An 18,600-nucleotide genomic window follows, 5' to 3' on the forward strand; every position below is an offset into this window, starting at 1 on the left:
CTTCTTTTGACAATGACGCTTATACGTGATTTATTTATTATTTATGTTTATTAATTTTATCCTTTTTTTCTGTTGAAATTATTTATGCTTTTAAACCTTTTAATGTCCACTTAGAATATCGCTCCTGCTGAAAAAGGGATAATTCTTTTCTTAAATGATTGGAAGAACCAAGACAATTTTGTTACGAAATGAACGTCCCCCATCAAGTTAAGTATATTATTTGAGGAAAGGGGGAATCAAAGAGTTTTTTCTTTTTTTGGTTTTGATTAGTTCAAGGTTCATATACGTTTGTTGAGTTCTTAATGATTTACATCTAAGTTTGTTATTTTTTAAAATGGATTAATTATTTGTGTTCGTCAGAGCAATGTAATAAATAATTTTTATATATTTTTTGCGATATTGGTATAATACATGAGATTCACATCTAAATTAGGCACTTTTATGAATATTATGATAGAACTTGAATGAAAGAAAAAGAGTTTCAATTTTGCGTATTTGAGTTTTTAATTAAGACAAGAAATAGATGTACTAACTTTGCATAAAACAAAATTAGAGTCTTTTATGAAAAAAAATTATAACGAAAAGATAAAAATCACATTTTCAATAACTAATAAAATCACATAATAAAAGGTAAGATAGTTCCAAGAATAGCCAAGTTATTATCATAAGGATGATTAATTGATTACATACACGTAAAGGAGGAATCTAGTGAAAACAATACCTATTACGGAATTAATACATAAAACTTAAAAAGGAAAATTAATTTAACAGGAATTAAACAACAAAAACTTAAAAGTGAGAGGTGGCTTCCGTCCCATTGTTTGCAGTTAATGGAGGTCTGAATCTTAATCATTCAGATCTTAAATATTAAGTGTGTTTGTTTTTAAATTCTGAATCTTAATTATTCAGATCTTAATCATTAAGTGTGTTTGTTTTTTTTACTTTACAACCACTTAATGGGCCTGAATAGGTCTGTATGATTAAGATCTATAACAGAGATTTAATTTCATTAAGATGCTATCACATATTCATTATTAACTGCCGCCACCGCCTATCATTATCAACTACCACCATGCCGCCGCCACCACCATACTCAACCACCACCACCACCACCACCACGCCGCCACCATTATCGACCATCACCACCCACTATCCCCACCACTCCGACCACCATCATTCTCCCCCGCAATCAACACTCATCCACCTCAACTACCACAACTGATCACCCCATCACCATCAACAACCACAACCGACACTGCCCATCATTATAACCTACCACCACCAACCCACCACATTCCTCAGTCACAACTATTACCACCACCCGCCATTATTAACTATCATCGACCACCACCACCATCCTCAATCGTCACCACTACCAATCACTACTAGCTACCAGCATGAACCACCATCATCAACCAAAACTACCACCAACCACCGCCTCTAGTCGACATTCACCCGTTAGCCATCACCACCAACAACTATCATATTTTAAAAAACTCAATATTTTATTGATAGAATATTAGATTAGTTATTTCATTTGTATTTTAAGTTTATTAATTTTCAAATAGATAAATTTTATACATTCAGATGTAAAAAATCAAACAGTCTTAATTATTTCGATTCAGATCTTAATCTATTCAGACGTGTATTCAGATTAGATGTCTTAATCTTAATACACGTCTTGATATTCAGATGTGTCTCATCTTAAAGAAAACAAATGAGTCCCGTTGCCTAATTTGCCAAAAAATAATTTTCATTTACTTTGCTCCAAAATAATTTTCATTTACTGACTTAGTGGGAGACCACTCATTTGAGCAAAAATTTGTTCACGTTGACTCCCAAAAACAAAATAGGAAAACTGTAAAAATACTTTTAAAGGGGGATTTAATATGTGCCAAAAATTGCAAGAAAGAGTATAGTACTAGGCTACTAGCAATCTTATCATTATGCTATGACTCGTGAATTTAGTACTCCTTTATAAATAAAAAATATTTAAAAAAGGCAAAATAGCTTATGAAACGTTTAACTTCAACTTTTTTTGTCCTTTAATTTTCAAAACATTTCGTGTACCACAGTCAGACCTCTCTATAATAACATTCCTATATAACAATACTTCACTATAAAAGCCAAAATTTTTCGGAACCAATAATTATGTTATGTTATAATATGTTCTTTATAACAGCACTTCGCTATAACATCCAAAAATATTCGGAACAAATGAGGCTGTTATAGAGAAGTTTGACTGTACTATCTTTCTTTGTTGTTTAAAATAGGATTAGTTACCTCCTATAGCAAAGGTTGATACCTTATTTATTTTAAATAAATATCTTTTTAAAAAATTATATTCTATAGCTATCTTTTGATTTTTTATAGCCAAATATCTATTTATGGTCACCTCCTACCCTTCTTTGTATTATTTTTCTCTCTCCACTCAAATTTCTCCTATCCCCTTAAATTTCTCATATCCCCTACCCCGTATCTATTCTCTCTCTCTCTCTCTCTCATCTTCCACCTTCATCTTACCTTTACAGAGCTTCTCAAAGATATTTTTGTTTGTACAGTTTCGAATCTCATCTCTTTGCCATGGATTTGAACTGCAAAGTTTTGAAGTTTATGATGATGAAAACTCCGGCTGATTCCTATTAGCGGATCTGCTCCTGTTACACCTTGAAGTATGTGGCAGGATTGGTCTGTACCTCAATTTGAAGAGAACCATATATTCGACCTAATTTTTGGAGAATGAATCAATCCAAGACTTCTCTTCAGGCTTAAGTAGATAAAAATGATAAAAATCTTTCTTAATAATTAGTTTGGTAATGGTGGATTCTAATGGATTTCTGGATGGCAGCACCGTTAATTACGGATGGAAACAAACTGAAAATTTAGGTTCCTGTTCCGAGGAAAATCGTTGGTGGCGAGGACGATGTGGTAGATAAGAAGAAAGTGAAAATTGAGGTTCCTATTCCGAGGGAATTGTTATTTCCATCTGCTGAGACGACATTAGGGTTGTTCTTGAACAAAGACGACGGAGTTTGGGGCTGAGCAACTTGAATTTTCTGTTAATATATTTCAATGTATTTCAATGTATCTCGCCGTATTTCCATGTATTTTATTGTATTCATTGTCTTTTTTTCATTATATTTCAATGTATCTCGCTGTATTCCATGTATTTCATTGTATTCACTGTCTCGTTGTATTCCATGAATGTGTTCATATATTTTTTTAATTAATATAATTTATGTATTCAGATGTATTATATAATTTCTCTGAAGATTGTTATATTTTTGGGGTATTTTCGATTGAGAATCTTTTTTATAACTGAAAGTACAAAATTTGTGTGTTATAATTGAGTTTGTTGAGTTATATTAGGAGTCTATTATGTTAATTGATCCACTTTCCGTTTAAAAATAGTGTAATCCCCTGTTTCACGCCGTGAATACAGTCGAATACAATAATCTGTCCAGTTGTAATCTCATGTTTCACGCCATGAATACAATCGAATACACTCGAATACAAAATCAGTCTAGCTATAATCCCCTGTTTCACGCATAGAAATGCTACTGTATTCATGAATACAGTAGCTTAAATACATCGAGTACACTCTAAAAATCTGAAAACATAGTTATAGAAAGTAATATAGTAAATGATAACTACAACTAGCTAATAACCACTAAAACATAGTGATTTCTGAAAGTTTCTCTTTAAAATAACAAAAACTTATAAGGCCATTAGATACTTATGAACGAGAGTATTATGAATTTAAAACTATAATGTTTAAGCAGAAAAAGGTCACAAGATCCCGAATATTTGAGGCGAAGAATTAATTTTTAGAATGTTCATAATGTTTCAATGTGGAACTTCTCTGATTTTGACGTTGACATTAAGAGAAAATCGTAAAAGACGTTAGAATTTAATGAATAAGCTGGAAAAATAAATAATTTGAGTGTACTGGTACATCTAGGAGTCAACTTATCTTTAATGTATTTTGTTATTATAATTATATGAAAAGCCAAAATCAATGCAGTAACCCTTTTTTTTTTTTTAGAAATTGGAAATATTTATTCATTAATGCTAAGTCGTAAAGGTCATTTGATCCGTTGCTTCATTACATGCTGACGATAGGCCTTGCATGACACTGAGGTTACCAAGCTTATCTAATTGTCTACATACATAAACAGAAACAAACTTCATATAAACTACACCAGCTTTGTCCGCCAGCATCCTGGTCATGACAAAAGGTGGTGGGACAGCAAGACGACTAAGTTTATTGATATTTAGATGCCTTGATTCTTCTTCGGCCAGAAGATGTGCTACTTCATTCTCTTGTCGGAAGTTGTGTCTGAACACCAACATGGCCATTCTGGACATCAACCACCTGCAATTATTAATAAGTGCTATAAGTGGCATCGCCATGGTTTATGAAATTAATTACCTGGGTTGCATCTGTTTCCACTTCAAGTTGATAAAGGTTTTGTTTCCATGCTAGTTGAAGGACATGGAAGAGAGCTTGTAGTTCTGTGTCGATGGGTGACTTAGCCCATCACCAATCTCCATTGTTATTTCTAAATATGCTTCCAGTTTCACCCTGCGTCTCACCGTTTTTGAAGGCTCCATCTATGTTGAGTTTATACCATCCTTTTGGTGGCCTTATCCAGCTTATTTGGATGAGAATATGTTTAGTAAGGTTGCTCTTTCTTTGTGTCATTAGTTTGTATTCTATGGCTTGACTCAAAACGTAATTTAGAGAAACAACATTACTTGTGTTATTAATGTTATTATTATTCCTCATGATCCAGATGTTCCAAATAATGAAAAGGAAAAGGGTATTCCAGTGGATTAGTTTAGAAGGTATGCTAGGGTTTAGGTTTCTAATGGTGTCGAGCCAGAATATAGAGCTAGTATTATTACCGATGTCACTCCATACTTCCCTTGCTATAGAGCAATTTAAAAAGATGAGTTATGCTTTCTGGCTCTTTCCTGCAGATTGTGCATATTTCCTCAACATTCATGCCAATATGATAAAAGTAGTTCCTACAAGGTAATCAATTGTGATAATATAACTAAAGGAAAATTTTAATCTTGTTAGGACAATGTAAAATCCAAATCCACGTGTAATTTAACTTAGAAGATAGTTCTTTATCAATTAATTTATAGCAAAACTTAGTAGTGAAAATCTCATTATTATTCATAGTCCATAATGGAACGTCTGAAGAAGAGTCAATGGGAAAAATAATGGAATAGATTTTTTTCATTTAGATCTTCCCAAAGGAGATAATGTCTAGTTTACAAGAGTTGTTATGTCTAATGTCTCTAATAACTAAGGCCGATTCATTTTTGTTAAGAGGGCCAGTGAAGTAATCCCTGCGGTTGTTACAATTTGGGGTCCATTTACAGTCCCAAATATATACCATGCAATACCCTTATTGCAGATAGTCCAACCTTTGAGAATGCTTTTCCAGCAAAAGGAGTGATTAGAGATTGAGCTATTTAAATACTTCTTGATGTGAAGGTCTGCCCAAAGGGAATGAGGATTTGCTATGAGTCGCCAAGCTAGGCGAGCTAAATTTTTTGATTTTGCTTTTTTAAGCCTAATACCCCATTTTCTTTATTGTTTGTAACAATATTTCAACTAAATAGGTGCAATTTCTTTTTTGACTCCATTGTTCCCCATAGAAAGTACCTCTAAATTTTGTTAATAATTTTTAGTGTTTTGGCAGGCAACAGGGTATATTGCATGTAATAGGCTGGTAAACTAGCAAGGGTGAATATAGCTAAGGTGCCTCTTCCTGCTATGTTTATGCACCTTGTTTTTCAACCAGAGAGTTTGTTGCGCATGTTATCGATTATGTATTGGATGTGCTTTGATCTGGGTTGACCTTGTAGGATGGGAAAACCTAAGTAATCACCAAGGGAATTACTACTCTTGATGCTAAAGTAGGAGGAGGTGTTACTGATACACTCTCTTGAGCAATTTTTAGAAAAAAATAATTTTTAGATTTGGCATAGTTAATATTTTTTCCAAACAGTTGACAAAAATAGGTTAAGACCATTTTGGATCGTGGAACATGTTATGCTATTTATTTTGGTTAAAATATCATGGTATAGCCAGTTTTCACACTGGTCAATGAAAAATAGCCAGCGTTTATCAAGTCAATGAAAAATAGCCACTATTTTGCTGCAACAGGGACCGGTCCAGTATAATATACGGGGTTCTGGTGCATTTGTGTACGAACTCCACCATATTATGCTGGACCGGTATACTTTGCTAACTCCTGTAAAATTTGCGGGAGACTGGAGCACCAGTGCTCCAAACTCCAGTATATTATACTGGACAATTATACTTGCTGGAACTCCCGTAAAATTTGCGGGAGTTCCAGCATAATTATGCTTGAACTCCCGTAAAATTTGCGGGAGTTCCAGCATAGTTATCCTGGAACTCCCATAAAATTTACGGGAGTTGAAGCATACTTATGTTGGAACTCCCGTAAAATTTGCGGGCGTATTTTTCCGGATTTTGAACAGTGTTTCGCTCAGATTTAAAGTGGCTAAATTTCGATGACTTTTGAAACTTGGCTATTTTTCAACGACCAGTGGTAAATCTGGCTATTTTTGAATTTCTCCCTTTATTTTGCCCTTAAGGATAAGGTCATCAGCAAAAAATATATGGAATAGGGCAGGACCTTTGGTGCAAATTTTAATGGGAATCCATTGCCTGTTATCAACTTGGTGATTAATATATCTTGAAAGTATCTCCATGCATAAAATGAAAATATATGGCGACATGAGATCACCTTGTCTAATATCTCTACTAGGGTTAAAGAAGTTTGTTTTTGTGCCATTAACTAGTACTGCAATAGAACTAGTGGTAACACAAGACATTATAAGTTTAATCATTTTTGGAGGAAATTTAAAATAAAATAAAATAAAATAAAAATCTGTAGACGAAGGACCATTCGAGCTTATCAAAGGCTTTTTCTAGGTCTATTTTTAGTAACATGCTACCAATTTTTTCACTGAATTTTTTGGAACTAGAGATAACTTCCTAGATGTCAATAGCATTATCCCCAGCCCTTCTGGTTTTCAAAAGCTTGATTGATATGGGCTAATTAATAAATCTAGAAAAGGCTTCACTCTATTTGCGATAATTTTGGTGATGATCTTATAAATAGTATAACATATACCTATAGGTCTGAATTTTTTTAGATTGTTAGAATTAGGAATCTTAGGGATCAGACACAAGAAAGTGGTATTAATGTCTGGGGGGGATTGAGTAATTGTCAAAAACCTTAAGACAAAAGATACGTACTGAGTTTCCTACAATATGTCAGTATTTTTGAAAAAAAAGGGTGTAAACCGTCAGGCCCCGGAGCTCTGAAAGGTTTAAATGAGAATAAAGGTGAATTTACTTCACTATCAAGGAGTGGGTTGCCAAGAGAGGAGAGATCTACATTATCAAAGCTTGGTTGACGATTTTTAGTACTAAGCCAATTTGTTTGATTGTGATTAGTAGTGAACATATCTTGGTAATAATTTTGTGTGTGTGTTAATAGGTCATTGTGGTTGTCTACCCAGTTTTCATGCTCATATTTAAAAAAGCTTATATGATTTCGTCTTTTTCGATTAGAAGCACTAATATGAAAGAATGTAGTATTTGCATCTTCGTCGTTGCGCCAATTAACTTCCAGTAATCCTATTCTAGTTTGAGGAGGTTGTTATATTCTATTATGAGGTTTTGTTCAAGATTTTGTAGAAAAAGGCTACGACCATAATTAATAGAATTTTGAATACCAAAAAGTCGGGCTAACAACCTGTTTTTCTTCCTAAAAATATTTCCAAAGGTTGACTTCCCCCACGTTTGTACATGATTAGTGAAGTTTTTGGTATTTATAATGGGATCTTCATTTTGCCAATTAGCCGTGACTATATTAATAAAGTCTGGGTGAGTGCACCAAATATTTTCTAGTCTAAAAGGTCTTGCGGAGTTTTAGTTGACATGGTTTAATTTAACTAAAATAGGATTGTGGTTTGAGTATGTTTTAGGAAGATGGGTAACTGTTCCGTTTGGGAAGATTTGCAACCAATTTTCATTAGCAAAAACTCGGGATGGGATCCCCTCTAGTAGTGTACTGTCCAGTAATGCTCAATGGTTTTTTAGATGCATGCCATGTGTGCGGATGGAGTTTCAAAGGCTTAGATTTAGTTTTTACTTATGCTTCCTTATTTCCATTTATTAAGCAAATATAATAATTTAATAAGTAAAAAACAAAAAATGGCAGGGTTTCCTTCCCCAACTCCAACCCCAACCCACGAACTTTGCTCTCTTCTTCTTCATCCTTAGGATTTCCTTCACACACAGACATCGGAGAACTTTTATTTAAAAAATCACTAGACTTTCCCGTTATTCAAATTTGAAATACCCAAACTCCCATCTTATATTTTTTAGATTGCCAAGTTTTGTCGGACATTCACTTAGAATTTAAAAAAATTCAATGGAGTTTCTAGAATAATGTCACTTTGTGAAAGAAGACAAAGATGGAGAAAACAGTGTAGAATTTCCTGCCTTTTTTATTTTTTACTTTTTAAATTATTATATTTGTTTGATAAAGTAAATAGAAAAAAAAAATACAAGTGCAAACTAGATCCAAGCCTTTGAACCTCCATCTATACACATGGCATGCATCTAAGAAGCCATTGAGCAATACTGGACAGTACACTACCGGAGGGGATCCTATCCCCAAAAACTCAGTCTAATCTTTCCATGATCAAATCTTTATTTTTTCTTCTATGATTAGACCAAGTAAATTTACAGCCTTTAAGACCTAAGTCTATAACTTGCATTTGTTAATATAGTTCCAAAGCTTAGAGGATCTATTAGGGTGGATAGCTCTACCACCTAACTTTTCTGATGAACTAACTATATCATTGAAATCTCCTCCTATTAACCAATGTCCTTTGTAATTGTTAGAGATAAAAATTAGGTTCTCCCACATAGTGTCTCTATTATAGTTGTTAGTACTTGCATAAACAGAACTAACTAGCCAAGAGTATTTAAAGGGTCGTACCTCTGATTGTGCGTGAATTTCTTGACCTCTCCTAGTGAACTGTTGAATATTAATCACAGTGTGATCATATAGAAATGCCATTCCTCGATAAAGCGCCTCAGCAAGAACTTTAATCATCTCAGAGAAGTTAAAGTCATTGAGAAGGGATGCATGGGAGGCCATCCTTGTTTCTAGTAAGGCTACCATGCATGGCTTGTGGGTATCTAAGAGTTCCCTAAAGTTCCTTCGAAAAAATCATTATTATTTTCCCCTCGAACATTCCAGAAAATTATAGAACTGGCTCTATTCAATGGAATTGGTCGTTGATAGTTGGTGTTGGTCTCTACTTCCACATGGTTGTTGTGGTTCCTTCTCGTGGATGGTACTAGAATCACTGCATGCTTCCCTATTGTTGGATCCTGGGGGGGGGGGGGGGGTATATGCATTGAGCATTTGTACATTACAGTTGGACAATTGAAGATGTACTTCTTGCTCCACATTTCCTGAAAGAATAATATTTTTACCTTGTTTAGGTTTGAAAATTCCACAATCGGTTCCATACCTTGTGGAGGGAGTTATTCTTCTCCCCCTACTGGATTCTGTTCTTGTTCTTGAGCATTGTGTTGGGGATTGGGTTCCATGGGTACTGGGTTGTTGTTGGTCACTTGGGCTTGTTCTTGGTTTGCATGCAGACCCCATGGCATGAATATTGGTTTCAGGTGAGTGATCTCTTCTGACGGGAAGAGTGGGAGGTTCGTTGGGAGGTTTAGAGGTACCTGTGCGTTGGGAATTTGTGGTAAGTTCCAGTGATATTGCATCGTTTGAATTAGAGTGTGGTTCATTGCTGGGGCTAGTGGGTGGAGTATGTTGTTGATCCACATTTGATTGGTGTAGTTGTTCATGGCTAGATGCATCCCCTCTAAAATTAGTTTAGCTAGGTAACAAGTGTTCTGGATGATCATTACCATCTCTTGACCGTTGATTTGAATGTTGAAGGTGATTGCATGGCCTAGCAGTCCTGCTTCGATCCAAGATGTTGGTTGATAGTTCTGTGGTGGAGGGGGTGATGTGAAGAAGAGAGGTTGGTTTTGAGGAGGGAATGAAGGTATGTTGTCCATGTTCAGATTTCTGTTTTGTTGAAGAACATGGACTAGTCGGTATCTTCTCCTTGTAAATGGAAGTCTGGGGATGATCTTGGCTAGTGATTTTTTTAACTTGGGTGGAGTTAGAGGAAGTAGTGGGGTGGCTGGAATTATTTTCTATTGCAGTAGGCTCTATTTGCATGGGTTTTGATTGGGATGACGTATGGCTTTTATCTATATCTTTAGTGGATATGCCTGGTGCCAAGTGTTCTATGTTATTTTCCATGTGACAATCTTGTTCCTCCTGTTTAGAGTGCATGTTGTGTAGATTGCTGGAGGTTTTAGAGTGTTGTGGTAAGGAAATAGTGTTGGCAGTATTAGTAGATATAATGGTGGATTTAGTAATTTTTCCTTTACGTTATTATCATTAGGGTAGGTCACAGTATTTTATTTTAAAATATTAGAATCCAATGATTATGGCTCCATTAACCAAGTTTTTCCAGTGTTTTCACGTGTAATTTAGTCTCTTTAGAGATGTCCATTATAGTGTGCATGCATTGGTTGTTCACATTATTTTTTATTAGTGGTTTAATAGTTTCATCTAAAACCATGGGCAAGTTCTCTAATTGAGAGAAATGGTTGGTGGTAGGCAGAATTGTTTTATGGGTGTCTGTGGTACTCCAAGATCTTTGGTTATTCTTTTTGTCCATGTCAGACAATTTATGAGACTCTTTTTCAAAGTACTTAAGCTTTTGAGTGTTGAGATACTTACCTGTATTTGCATCAAAGATTCTAACTTTAATACATGTTGCCAATTGTTGGAGACGTTGATCGTGCAGTCCGTGACCTCTTTTTTCAAAGGAAACTGTTTTCCATTCTCCTTCCCCCGGCCTTTCTGACTTGGAGCCTAAACTTGACTCTTGTAGATTTGTCATGAAAGGTTGTGAACTTGAATATTGACATTTTTGTCTGTTGTGACCCAGTCTACCACATTTTTTACAGAAGAAATTTTCTCCTTCATATAAAATTTGTTGTTTATAAGAACCAATAAAAATGAAAGGCTTAACATGTGTGTCTATTGGCACCTCCACGCACAACCTCGTGTATCTCCCTCTTAAAGTCGATGAAGTGCATGCATTAATACGGAGTAATTTTCCTATTTTATTTCTAATTTTTTGGAGGATAATATTGTCGTAAAACTCAACTGGGAGTTGTGGTAAGTGCATCCATATGGCTAAAAATAATTATTTAGCCTCGCTTGCCATAAACTGTGGTTCCCATTTTTGCACAAATAGGGAAAAATCATTAATGAACCATGGACTATTATGCAGAGATTTAACCATATTTTCTTCTTTATTAAACTTCACAATGAAGTAATCCGCTCCTAGGTTCATGAGGGTAAATTTTTCAGTAGGTCTCCATAGATCTTGGATTTTTCTCTTAAGATAATGATGAAGTATACGTTTTGCCCATGAGCTTGATAATGATAGAGTATTTCCAAGGCTGGAAAATGCATTTGAGGTCTTCATTTGATAGGTTGATTTGGATTTCTTCTTCGATTGCATCCAGACCTCGTGCATGGGCTTTAGGCAGTACTGCTTCCTCCATCGGTGCATCCTCTGGCATGAAAAGAGTGTGGTGTTCATCATGATGCATAATTATATGAGTCTCCTCTGAATTAATTACAGTAATTTATCTTTGAATATGGGGGTAGTGTTATGTGAGAGTGGGAAGTGAGCGCTGGGTTGTGTGGGAGAGTTCATTGGGCTATTGAGTTCCCTCATTTGATTGGTAATGTTAGGTGGCTTTGGTGGAATTAATGGGATTTGTGGAATGGAATTTGAAAGGCTGCTCATTTGAGTAATTTGTAGAAGACGAAGAGTTTAGAGAGAAGGTCTCCTTCTCTCTCTAGTTACCTAAGTGTTAATGCAGTTACCTTTAAAATTACAACTTTTGAAATTACTTAAAAAATTTGTATATTATTAATGCGACAACAAAAAAAACAACAACAACAACAACAACAAACCCAGTATGTTCCCAACAGGTGGGGTTGGGGAGGATAGTCTGTACGCAGACCTTACCCCTACCTAATGCAGGTAGAGAGGTTGTTTCCAATAGACCCTCAGCTCGGAAAGGGTGAGAAGAATAAGAAGAAGAAAAGCAAGAAAGGAAGAGAGAAGAAAAAGAGGGAGATAAAGGATAAGTAGTACCAAATAATAGCAACAGGGAATACAATACCTGAGGCGAACAAAATCACATCACGCAATAAAAATCTAAGAATATGAAGGGACATGCGTGCTACTAAGACTATCGGTGAGCCACTAAAAAACTACCCACTAACCTTCTACCCTAATCCTCGACCTCCACACTCTCCTATCAAGGGTCATGTCCTCATTAAGCTGAAGCAGCGCCATGTCCTGTCTAATCACCTCTCCCCAGTACTTCTTGTGAGCACGTGATTTTTGCCCTATATGAATTACTCCCATAAATTCAAAACAAAATAATTTCTTTTCATTACTTGCAATTTTGTGGTTTTTCGTGGCATTTTCTGTTAATTGTTTGCATTTGTTTGTGCATGTTTATTTTATTTAATTCATGAAAAATACAAAAAATATGTTGCATTTGCATTTAGGATTTAATTTGGCATTTTAAAATTAGTTAGTAATTTAGTTGTGTTACAAAAATAGAAAATCACAAAAAAATAACTCATTTTGGCATTTAGTTCCGAATCGTGCAGTTTTCTTTTAATTTGGTAGTTAATTAGTTGTTGTAAATATTATTTTGAACATTAATCTAATATGGTAGGATAATTTTGGTTTAGAATTAATGTAGATTTTATTTTTTTTAATCTGAAAAGAAAAGAAAAAAAAGTTTTGAAAAGAAATGGAAAGAAAAAAGAATAGAAATTGAAAGATAAGTATATTTTGGGCCAAAGTTATTTGAAATTGCCAAGCCCAAACGGATCCCCCTCAACCAGCCTGCTTACCCGGCCCAAACCCGGTCCTCATACCCGTTCCAGCCCCCCCAAGGACTCAAACGACGCCGTTTTGCTTATAACAAATCCCAGCCATCGAGGTTCCTTGATCGGACGGCTGGGAAGCTGGGATTGTTTAATATATAATTGTCCAAATTGGACCCCGCCCCTCAGAACCCCCCTACCCCCCCCTCCGTCTCTCACCGGCCATTAGAGACAATTCAACGTCACCGTCTCCGCCGTCCACCGCCCTAGACCGCCGCCGGAAATCGCCTCACGGCGGCGGCCGGTCATCAAACCTCACCAAATTAACACCCTGAACTCCCCTCGTTCTCCTCTTTCTAAACCCCCAAACCCCATCCCTCAAAGCCTAGCCAATCTTCTCGAATATCAAATCAAAATTCCGGCCAAAACCCTAAATCCTCCAAATCTCACCAAACTCACATCATGGGATCCCCTCACCTCCCTCGTTCCTAATCCATCATCAGTGGCCTTCAAACCTCGCCCAAGGTGCTCGAATATTAGATCATAGAGGCGGCAGAACTCTAGAACTTCATAGGTGAGTCTTTTTCGTTATTTGAATTAGTTTCTCCTCCATGACTGTCATTTCTTCATGATTAATCAATTTAGGTTTTGTTTTTCATTTTTTGCTTACCAATCCGTCTAGAATCAGTAATGGAATTCATTTTTGCTCTGTTCTTATTTGTTTGTTTTCATGTTTGTTTGAGTTCTAATTCGCTAATAATTAATAGCATGAATTTATTCTTTAAATTAGTATTCTAGGTTTAGTTTAAGTTTTTTGATTGTTCATTTTAAGTCAGCAAGGTATCTCCTCATTTGATTAGTTTTACTTCATGTTAATTGATGCTGTTATTCCGGTTTAATTTTGTTTTTGCTTTGATTTTATGTTAGTTTGATTTTGTGCTTGGTTTCGATTGAGTAGTTCATGATTGTTACTGATAATTTGACTTTAGTTCAATTTCATTTGAATTGCTGATTGGTTTAGTGAATAAATTTAGTTTGGTTTAACTGGGTAATTTTCAGAAGCAAAAAGGGTAATATGGGTAATTCAACTTAAGAAATCTCTGGTAACTGAAATTAGAAGCCCCTAGAAGCACCTAGAAGGGGTTCTACTTGTAATTTCAAATTATAATGGTATGACTTGGGTAACAAGTCAATAAATAAAGGACTTTTAAGCTAAAAAAGAGGACTAAAGTGCAAGAAAGAAAAAGCTTGCAAGGGCTGCCCTAGTTGTTTGCCTATAAAAGCATCATTTCTTGCCTTAGAAGGCAAGAAGGCAAGGATTGAAGAGCTAAAATACAGAAAAAAGACCTGAAGAGCAGAAAATCCTAAAAATCACAAACGGCTTGAAAAGCTGAAAAATACTGTTCCATTGGAATTTCTCTTTGAACTTTGAAGCTTTCTTTACTTTTCTAAACCACAACTGATTCTATTTGAGGTCAAAACTGGTTTAAACCCGGGCATTGAAAGATCTGATTAGGTTTTTCTGGATTGGTTTATTCCTTCTAGTTGGATTTCATTGTTGGTTTTGGGTTGAATCTGGGCTGCTTTGTTGCTGGTGCTGATTCTGCATTTGATATTGCTGGTCTCTTACTCTCTTCTTTGCCTTTCTCATTACCAGGTACATGTCCTCTGAAATTCTACATGTATTGGTGAAGCTTTGAGTTGAAGAATGAAAAAATGAGAAAGAAGGATGTTAAAGCATAATTGCAGTTGCTTTTTGATTTAGTTCTGTTTTATTTTGAGTTTTATTTTCTACTAAGTGTGCTATGTTGCTTAGTTGACCTCTGTTTAAGTAGTTTAAGTTTCTGCTATTTGTATTTGATCTGGGGACTGCTTTTAGACTTGGAACAATCTGTTAAATGGATCGAAGTTCAGTTTAGATATGCATGTTTAGATATTCTGGTGATTGTAAAAGCTGTTGAGAATTTGGTTGCTGAATAGTTCTTTTGATCTTGGTGATGCTAATCATGTTAGGTTGGTCATGGGCTCATACATTGACTTAACTGGCAGTATTCTTGAACTTCAGGGGGTTGTGGAATTATGTTTAAAGAGGGGGAAAGATTTGGTCCATAGTTTTCTAAAGCAAATGTCAGTGTATCCTGTGGTTGATTGTGAGCATATTTGATTTAGGTTAGTTGGTACCATTCCAGGTGTTCAGTTAATGGGCAAAAATTCAGAAGCATTTAGTTCATCTTGACATTAATCACGGACAGGTTTAAGTTAGATTTACTATTAGTCAACTGGTATTAGTTAATTGATCAATCTGCGCGTGAATGTTTGAAATTCAGAAGTAGAAGTAGAAGTAGGCAATTTGTGTTAACTAGTTAAGGCTCCGAGTTAATTGTTAGTTTAATCTCATTTTGTTTTTCTTTATTAATGGCATGTGATCTGAATAACGATGGTGTTTTGTATCAAGACTAATTCACTTGTGATCTACTGAAGGGGCTTTTGATTGATATTTTGTGTAATGGTGGGATTCGAAATGGGATCCTCTGAGCTACTGAAAGGGGCTTGCTCCCCAACTTGGGCTCTCATTTGGGCCAGTGCTATTTGGCCTAAGGATTACCAGTCCTGGACGGCTTTGCACCTTACAATTGTTGGGCTTCACGCTTAGCTCAAGCCTCTTTAAACCTTCAACTCTTTCTTAAATTAACTTAGGCAGTAGTATAATTTTGACTCTTTAATTGTTCAAATAGTCAAACTTCTTAAGTATATCGGAGACGTGCTATATTAGGCCCAAGACTGAATTGATAACCAATCCATTAAATAATTGAAACATTGTAGGCCTGGGCCTTTCAAGTTAAGTAGCGGATTCGAGCTAAGGGTTTCTTCAGTAACGGAGATCGCCTTGTTCGGGTTCGGACTTGAGCTTGGGGCCCGAATTTCCTTGAATACCATAATGTTAGTTAATTCATAATGTTAACAAATTAAGTTTTTTAGAGACAATTCGTATAGATAATACTAGTTCGTCTTTAGGTTGTCCTTTAAGAACGAATTGAGGTGCGCCGTGCCAAATAAAATTGCAAATTGCGTGGCCCTCTTTAATTGTTTTATTAAAAATATTTTAGAAATTCGGGACGTGCCATTTAGCGAATTTTCATGGCCTCCAGACGCTAGCCACTTTAGGCGCGCTTTTAATAATTTTACCTTCTTAACTACGGGTGTGCATTTCATGCGACCCAAATCCAAATCCCAAAACGTTGAATAAGAGGTGTCGAGGATCCGGGTGCATTTCATGTGACGTGATCCAAAAATATGTTCTTAAACGACGTTCACTTTCATAAAAACTAATTAAAAGCGGTTAAATATTTTTAAAATTGCACTATAGGATGACATGAATTAAAATCAGACTTAAGCCAAATATGATAGTTGAGCGACCGTGCTAGAACCACGGAACTCGGGAATGCCTAACACCTTCTCCGGGTTAACAGAATTCCTTACCCGGATTTCTGGTTCGCGATTGTTAAACAGAGTCAAACCCTTTCCTCGATTCGGGATTCAAACCGGTGACTTGGGACACCATAAATCTCCCATGTGGCGACTCTGAACTTCTTAATAAACGAATCCCGTTTCGATTGTCCTTTAATTGGAAAAACTCCTTTATTATACCCTTTACGGGGTGTAGTAAGTAGAAAGGAGGTGTGACACTTCTTAGGCCTACCTCAACCTCTTCTCAAACTCGCCATGGCCAACCTCTCACACCTCCTAACAGGAGCATCAATGCATCTCCTCTTAACATGTCCGAACCATCTCAGCCTCAACTCCCGCATCTTGTCCTTCACGGAGGCTACTCCCACTCTGTCCTGGACAGCTTCATTCTTAATCTTATCTCTCCTGGTACATCCATCTCAACATCCTCATCTCTGCTACTTTCATCTTCTGCACGTGGGAGTTCTTGACTAGCCAACACGCAGTCTCATACAGCATAGTCGGTCGAACCACCACTCTATAAAACTTACCCATAAGTCTTGGCGGCATATTCTTATCACATAAAACACCAGAAGCGAGCCTCTATTTCATCCATCCCGCTCCGATGCGATGGACGACATCTTCGTCAATCTCCCCGTTACCTTGGATAATAGACCGAGATACTTAAAACTAGCTTTCTCGGAGATAACTTGAGCATCAAGCTTTACCTCTACGTCTGCTTCACGGGTCCCGTCACTGAAACTGCACTCCAAGTATTCTGTTTTGGTTCTGCTCAACTTGAAATCTTTGGACTCCAAGGCGTGTCTCCAAACCTCAAACCTCGCGTTAACTCCGCTTCACGTCTCGACAATCAACACTATATCATCGGCAAATAGCATGCACCAAGGCACCTCCCCTTGCATGTGTCGTCGATCCCTGGTGCAACCCCATCAAAACAGGGAAATGCTCTGCGTCACCACCCACAGTCCTCAGCCGAGTCTTAGGACCATTATACATATCCTCAATCACCCTAATATACGCTACCGAAACGCCGCTAACTTCCAAACACCTTCACTGGACCTCCCTCGCGACTTTATCGTACGCTTTCTCAAGGTCAATAAACACTATAAAATTTAATGCATAAAATTTAAACTCTAAAAAGTTAATAGGTCCGAATAAACCGTCAAACATTTGAATTCAGCCATTTATTTCATAATCCTTTATTTTAAGGACTTACTTAAAACTGCATAAAAGTAGTAATTATAACAAGCTTATAAGTAATTAAATAATGTTATAAAACAATAAATGAAGAACAAGAGCATTGCAGAAAAAAGTAGAGACAGAGAATTCTTATTGATACTGGATGAATTATAATTGAATAGAACCCTCTATTTATAGGGAGAGGGTGACTTAGCCACCAAGTAATAAACCCTAGAATCTCTCTAAATATAGACATTCACCATAAATAAAATTCTATTTATAAAACTCCCCCTTGAATGTCTATTCAACAGATAATGTGCCTCGTTAAAACCTTAACTAAAATAAAACCCAGTGGGAAAAAAATTCTAGAGAAGGAAAAAGAGTACACATATCTACAATACGCCTTTTGGTTGCCTCGTTAAAAACCTTGCAAGAAAAAAAGAGTACAATGCGTATTAACTCCCCCTGATGAAAGCATCAATTCACATCCTTAAGCATTTGCATTCCAGTCTTGTGCACCATCTTCAAAAGATCTTTGGTAGAGATTTGATGAACAAATCAGCCATATTAACTTGAATGAATATATTGCACCTTGGAATCATCATTCTTGATAGAGATGAATTGTCTTCATATGATCTTGTTGGAATCGTGAGTTCAATATCTTCACATAGAGGTGAAAACTCTTGCTATCATATTATCATGCATATAGTTATAGCAAGACACATGTGCACAAATTGCACTGAGTATGTAGTACTTCATGATTATGAATTCTATATGCTTTAAGCAATTTAAATCCTTCAGGGATTGTTAAGTCATATAAGCCATATAATAGACTTTAGATGCATATCAAGTTTTCATGTCATGCTAGACA

The sequence above is a fragment of the Nicotiana attenuata genome, unplaced genomic scaffold (assembly GCF_001879085.1).
Source record: "Nicotiana attenuata strain UT unplaced genomic scaffold, NIATTr2, whole genome shotgun sequence".
In the NCBI taxonomy this organism is placed as follows: domain Eukaryota; kingdom Viridiplantae; phylum Streptophyta; class Magnoliopsida; order Solanales; family Solanaceae; genus Nicotiana; species Nicotiana attenuata.